The sequence below is a fragment of the Miniopterus schreibersii genome (assembly GCF_964146895.1).
Source record: "Miniopterus schreibersii genome assembly, chromosome: 3".
NCBI lineage: Eukaryota > Metazoa > Chordata > Mammalia > Chiroptera > Miniopteridae > Miniopterus > Miniopterus schreibersii.
This window is the reverse complement of record NC_138103.1, coordinates 19,634,340-19,641,718: the sequence shown is the minus strand read 5'-3', so window position 1 is coordinate 19,641,718 and position 7,379 is coordinate 19,634,340.

The window sequence follows — 7,379 nt, the reverse complement described above, 5'->3', positions numbered from 1 at the left end:
ACAGGGCTAAATGGTGCTTAGACAGATGGCAAAACAAGTGCAAAGACCCTAAGGGGTGAGAGAGCCAGTCCTATCTGAAGAACAGTAAAAAGGTTGTGTGGCTGGAGTTGGTGAGTAAGAAGAAAAGTTGTAGGAAGTAAAGTTGGAGAGGAAAGTGTGTCCCGATCATTTAAGGCCTTATAGGCTTATGGCACAAAGTGTAGCTTTTATTGCAAATATGATAGAGAAATTAAAACTTTTTAATTAGGAGAGTGACAAGATCTGATTTAAGTTTTAAGAACGTCATTCTGACTTCTGGGTAAGAGAGGAAAAACAGTGGAAGAAAGACTACCAAATGGGAGGCCATGGCAGTCACATAGGCATGAAACTATGGTGGCTTAGGTTAGTGGTCAGCAACCTTTTCCTGTAATAAGCCAGATGGTAAAAAATTTTATATTTTGTGGGTCAATGGTTTCTGTCACAACCACTCAATTCTGCCATTGTAGCATGAAAGCAGCCATAGACAATATACAAACAAATGAGGGTAGCTATTTTCCAGTAAAACTTGATTTACAAAAACAGATGGTGGGCTGGAGTTGGCCCAAGGGCCATAGTTTATTGCTCTCTGTCTAACTAAGAGTTATGGTGAAGGTAGTGATACATGATTAAATTAATCATGCATTTAAAAAATTTTTTTTGGATATGGAGTAGATTTTCTCAGAAAAATCAGTTTCTGTTTTTGACCTAAGGAATTGAAGAGACCCATTAGACGTCTACAAGAGTATCTTGAATCACCAAATGGCGAGTTGAGTAAACAGCAGAGCGCTGTGGAAAGATTGGCTAGCAATATTCATTCTGGGATTATCAACATACAGGTGATATTTAAACTAGTAAGAATAGATGTGGCCACCTAGGGAGACAGTTCAGATGGAGAAGAGAAGAAGAGAGGGGAGGAGAGGAAAGACAAGGGTAAGGACTGAGCCTTGGAGCATTTCGGCATTTACAAGTTGCTATAAGATCCAGCAGAAGAGAATGGAAGGGAGCTTCCAGTGAAGAAGGTATGGCATCTCCAAATCAGGGGGAGATGAGATTGTAGGAAGGAAGAGTAATCAAGTGTGTCAAAGATTGCTGAGAATTCTTATAAGAGGGGGACTGAAAATTGACTGCTAATTTTGACAACATGGAGATTATTGGCAACCTTGATACATGAAATGGTGCAGATAAGAGTCATATGGATATATTTAGAATAAGCCTGGACTGTGGGGTAGTTGCCATAGATAGGAAAGAGAAATGGGATGGGGGATGGAAGAATATGTATTACCAAGGGGAGTGTTCTTAAAAGTGAGAGTTACCACCACTCGTCTACATGCTTATGGGAATGGTCCACAAAGAGGGGAGAATTGGTGCAGGAGAGAGGAAAGGAAGCTGAAGCAGTGAAGTCTTTGAGAAGGAAAGAGTCATAGTCCAGGGGTTGGCTTTCCACAGACATTTCACCCAGCATAACAGGAAAGTCAGAATTAGTCTTACAGATGCTCGTAAATTTGGTGATGGGGCGGGACGATGAAAACCTTATATTAAATGCTTCTAGATTGCCAGTGAAATAAGAGAAAGGTTATTGGTTTTCCAAGAATGGGAGAAGAGGCATTGGAGGTTGGGAGAGATGTTAAATAGTCATCCTGGAGAAACAGAAAGGCAAATTTTCCAGGGGAGCACAGTAAGACTTTCTGGTAGGACTACGGTTGTGAGGGTAAAGTGAGGTCCGTCAGCTGGGTCTGGGTTTCTGCAACCATGTTGAGCTGCTGGGCTGCAGGCAAAGATGAAGTGAAGTACTGAGTTTAACCTGGGCTCAGCAAGGAAGACAAATAGGAGAAAATAGGAGAAAAAAGGGTTAAGGGTGCCCCCAAGTGATACGGTTTAGTGTTTGACCATAAATGTAAACTGTGTGAAGAAAGTAACAGTGGACAAGAGATGACCAGTAGTGAGGTGGTGATGGGGACCATGGATTAGAGCCTCCGCAGTGAGGAAGAATGACTGGATTAGAGGGTTCCCCAAGGGGTGAGCTGGAAGGATAAGGGGATGTACTCGGGGACCGGATTACTTCATTTAACTTTGAGATCTTAGATCCAATGCACTCAGAGTTTGGTGGAACCACGCAAATGGGTGGCTGAGGCAGAAGAACAGATTTGTGGAAGTAGGTCCTGAGAAACTAGGTCCTTGGATGAGTAATTGGATAGATAATTTATGTGACATTGGTGTCATAAGGTAGGATGACAGGAATGATGGTGGAGAGGAAGATAGCGATCCAAGTGTGTGAATCTTCAGTGAATGAGGCACTGTGAGGTTAGGAGAAGGCTGTGAAAAGAAGGGGCTATGGATGGTAATGGCTTGGGATGAACCTAAAAGGTGCTGAAATTTTGGAAGCAAGAAGGAAAAGAAATTCTGAGAAGCAGCCATGTAATTTTCGTTCTATCTTCTGGCACATGAGATAAAACAATCACTCTTCAGAGGATAGCCATATTTCAGTTAACATATATGTGTTATATAGTTAACATATATACATATAGTTACTCCATTATACTGGCAAGAAAACTGAGGCTCGGTGATATTAAGCAACCTGCCCAGGGCCACAGGGCACCTTGAATTTGAGCCAACATCTGCCTGACTCCAGAACCGGTGCTCCAGTTTGGGGTGATTCATGAATCTGAACATCACTCTTTATTCATTTCTGCCATATGTTACCTCTTCTGCCCTGGCCATGTAGCTTCTTCCTTCAAAGGTCATCCCCTGAGGTTACTCAGAAGGTCCTTGGCATCTGCAGCCCTGCCGGGGCCTGAGATTGGCTGAGAATCCTTGGCTCTTGTCCTCAGGGTTAATGACCTGTTCCGAGAGGGGACAAGTTGGTTGTGACAGCTGGTTTCCATTCTCCTGGTGCTGACAGGGAGATGAGGAGGCAAATTGGCCTTGGTGATGAAAGGAAGCCCTGGACAGGAATTATCATCAGACTCCTTGGTGGGGAGAGCAGAGAAACGGATTTAAATTACAGTAGTAGCTGTCAACTTGGTTGGCATTCAGACAGTCTCCTTAAGTCTTCTTCCTCTTCATGTCATCATTAAAGGAGACGAAGCAGGTAAATGGGCAGGAGGTAGGAGAGTGTTCAAATACCACGGTAGCTCGTCTCTAACAGCTCTCATTTAGGCTCCGAGCTGCACGCAATACGCAGCCTCCCTCCCAGCCCTTGCAGCAGTCCTGCAGGGTGAGTGTTTCCCCCGCTCTACAGGTTGGCAATCGGGTCATACTGTGATCTTACCTGAGGACACAAATATGTCTCTGATGTCAAAGTCAGGCCCCTCTCTACCTCGCGGTGGTCGCGCCCCAGGGAACTTACTCATCTGCCTTGACTTTGCTTAGGAGCTGGAGGGAAGAAGAAAGGCCACATCAGGAGGTCAAATCAGATTTCCTTGTGGTCTTCCTCTCCTCCGCATTACGGACCCTGGTGCTTGGCTGCCCGGGTTTAAATATTGCCACCACCACCTACCAGCTGTGTGACCTCAGGGAAATGATTTCATCTCTCTGAACCTCACTTTCTCCATCTGTAAAACTGGAATAATTTGACATCTATCTCACGGGGTTGTCATGAGGATTTAAGAATTGAAGTGTGGTAAGCACTTAAAACTGTGTCTGGCACACAGGAAGTGTTAGCTATTATTTTTCTAGTTGCTGCCGTGGTTTTTATTATTATTAATTAGTAGTGATGATAGTGATCGTGGTGGTATCAATGATAAGAGTTGTTTGTTGTGCCATGGCTGAGGTGCCAGGGCTGACCGTGACAAGTGATCTGTGTGTGGTATCTTAATTAACTGCCAGGATACTTTGGGGTGTAGGTAACTGAAATTGCACTCCCTGCTGGCTTAAATGGTATGTCACTTGTTACTGCCTGTAACTGGAAACTCAGAGTAAGGCAGGTTTCAATGTCAGTTGATATAGAGGATCCACAGTGATCCAAGGATCCAGGCTCCTTTTATCTTTCTTCTCCACATCCTCAGTGCTGGCTTCACCCAGAGGCTTGTCACAGGGTGATTGAAGTAGTTACAGGCATCGCATCCAGACCAGGTAACAGCCAGGAATGAAAGAGACTCTTGGGAGAAGGGAACTTTTCCCAGAAGGCCCCAGGGGTCTTCTGCTCCTGTCTCATTAACCACAGGGGTGTGACATGCCCATTCTGGACCGATCAGAGAACAGGATTTCCTCCAGACCCAGCAGGCCAGCCTTGGAACTGAGGGTGATATCGGCCCTCTGGAAGCACGGAAAAGGCATGGCACCTGAAGAAGTCATGATCTGTGAGGAAGAAAGGAAGGAAAACATCTGTATGAGCAAAAGTAGGGTCCAGTACAGGTTGGTGGTGTTACTCCTTTAAAGTAGAGAAAGGACCCGAGGGTCTGAAAGGTTAAGGAATTTCACACACTCGTCAAATCAAAAGTGGAACTTAACCCAACTGTGTCTGACCCCAAAATACACGTGTGTGGGTTTTTTAGGGCCACACTAAAGTGTTAAGGGATATGGAGATGAAAGGGGACAATTTTTATTGAGCACATACCATGTGCTGGCATTTGGGAGACACTCTACAAGAATCTTATTTAACTTTTTTAATCAACTCAGTGAATTAGGCATTTTAGTTCCTAATGTGTGTCCTAATGTGTCTAAACTGAGGCTAAAACAGGGGGTGTGGCAATCTAATAAGTGACAAAGCCAAAATTTGAATCCAGCTCTGTCTGGCTTCAAAGCCCAAACTTTTTCTATGACCCCAAAGTAACCAAATATCATTCTCACAGTCCTGTGTTATTTGGGATTTATATGAGGGGGGAAAAAATCAAACTTTTAATGAGGATCCTGATGAATTTCAATTCAATCACCCAGTTTTTTCTAATTTTTATTCTAGAATTAGACTTTCAGAGCACATACTGAAGTGAATTTTTCATTTTTTGCACTCCGAGCTCTGTGACCTCTTCTTTCAACCTAAAAACTTCTAGGAGGTAACAGTTTAATTAGCTGCTTTGGTGTCCTCTGGGCTGCTTGGGGTCAGGAGTGTGGGAATGGCCTCCTTGGGTTAGGTGACAGCCCCCCTCCTCTTCTCCCTTAGCCGTGAACAAGGGAAGAGGTGAGGAGATCATGATCACACGAAACCAAGGTCACACTCAGATATTGGATGGAAAGCCGACAGCAGTTTCTCCTCTTTGTCCCCTAAGATCCCTTCTAGTTCTAAGTCAGGGAAAGGAATTCTCGTTAGTTGAGACCCCAATGAAGTGCCAGGCAGTATTCTAGTGCTTAATATTCACAACATGCACATGAAATATCGGGATCCTTTGTAGAGATGAGAAAACTGTGGTTCACAGAGGCTAAATAACTACCCCAAATAACACAGCTGGTGAGTGAGGGTTGGAGCTGACTTGTGTCTGACCCTAAAGTTTTCATTTTGCTTTTGTGTTTTCTGGATCTTAAATTCCCACAGGGCATCTGCCCAAGTCTTATACTTCTTTGCACCCCTCATCTATATCCTCTCATAGTCATATTAATTTATTTATGTCGCAAGTAACAGAAACCCACTCAGACTAGCTTAAGCAAAAAGAGGAATTAATTTTAAGAACTCTGACGTCTCCCAGAGCCCAAGGGTCTTAAAAGCCATGCAAAGGGTCCCTGCGTTACATGAGCTTCCCTGTGTTTGCTACTTTCCTCTTGTTTACCACGTAACAGCTTCCTTTGACTCCCCACAAAAGAGAAAAAAAAAGCAGCTGATACCTCTGGCTTACATGTGACTAGGTTATTCATGAAGAAAACCTTTCTTTTTTCTTTTCTCTCCCTTTCTCTCCCTCCATCTCAACCACCTTCAAACCCTATGTTCTTAAGGAAGGGGTTGCTTGGTCTAGCTAAAGCTCGTACCCAACCCTAGCCCAACCTTCTGTCTCTGGAGGCTGGTTAATGTTGGACCAAACTGGCAGCTCCCCTTGGATCTTCATGGATGGAGGGAAGTAAATGCTCAATAAATGCAGTAGGTTATAGTATTGGCCACTCAGCAATATTTATTCATTCCCTTGTTTGAGTCTTGAGGTAGAAAACAGACTGAGTTGCCATTTGGAGAGGAGAAACATCAGTGTATGAGCTCAAGGGGACATGGTGTAAAGGTCACTGAGTTCTTTTTAGAACCAAAATGGTGCATACTTATCTCCAAGGTAGAGGTCCTTTGGTTACAAGGAGGCTCAAGGTATTTGCAGATGTTTTTTCTCCTTCACTCAAAACCGTGTTCTTAACCAAGGATGCACCAATGGATTTTTAATGTGGAAGTTATCTCATCTACTTCTGCTTTATAAATCTTGAGGCTTAGGTCCCACCTCCAGGGATTCTGGATCCAATTCATTTGGGTTGGGGACATGCATCAAAGCTCTCCCCCCAAATTTCCAAGGTGAGTCTAATACACACAGAAGAGAAAGCCACTTATTTAACAGGAAAAGCAGTTGCCTGAGGACCTGAGCCTGTTCCAAGAAGACACAAAGACCAGAAAGCCACATAATCCCAGGCCATCAGGGAAGGTATCATTTGCCACGGGCAGGCATTGGCAAGGCTCTGAAGTGCTGTCCTCGCCGGGAGCTGCTGTGCTGAAGCCTTCGATGGGTCTCTTCTGGAGTAAGACCCGTTTTTGACAATTACAAGAAAAACAGCTGAAACTCAGGTGGATCTTGTTAGTGTCAAGTACACTCCTACTGGCTCCAATTTTCTCTGCCCTTTTAATTCATCATGTCCCATTTGAAATGGTATTACAGCGGGTTAGGAGGAGCTCTCGAGACCTAAAGTGATAGGCTAACAGGTTAAGTGGCCATTCCTGACACACAGCCAAACTTTAAGGGCAGGAGAAAAGCACATTTGCTGGATTAGCTTACCTGGGGAAGGCCACCCTGGGCTCATTATTTTTCTCACTTTCAAGACAGTTACAGCAACTTCCCTACCTAGACAAGCTGAGAGCAGCACCTTGAATCTGTGCAACATTTTGCAACCTATAAAGCTCCCTCCCAAATAGCTCAGTGGTCCCCAAAGTGTGATAACATGGACCATAGGAGGGATATAAGAGGATTTTAAGTGGTACATGGAGATTTTCAATAGTTATCTTCATGCATATTAGGGAAAACATAATTATCAAGTGAAAACCATGCTTCCACAGATATTATTTCTATAATAAAGTAGATGGTTGAGTTCCTCCCACCCCTTTTAGTCAGTAGATTTATAGAGGAGCATTTATTTCAGGTAGTGTGTAGATATGGTAAGAAATTATGATGTGTTTTGAGGATGACCAAAGTTTGGGGAACACCGTGTTATTTCCCCCAAGTCACCAAAGAATCCAGGGTAAATAGGTT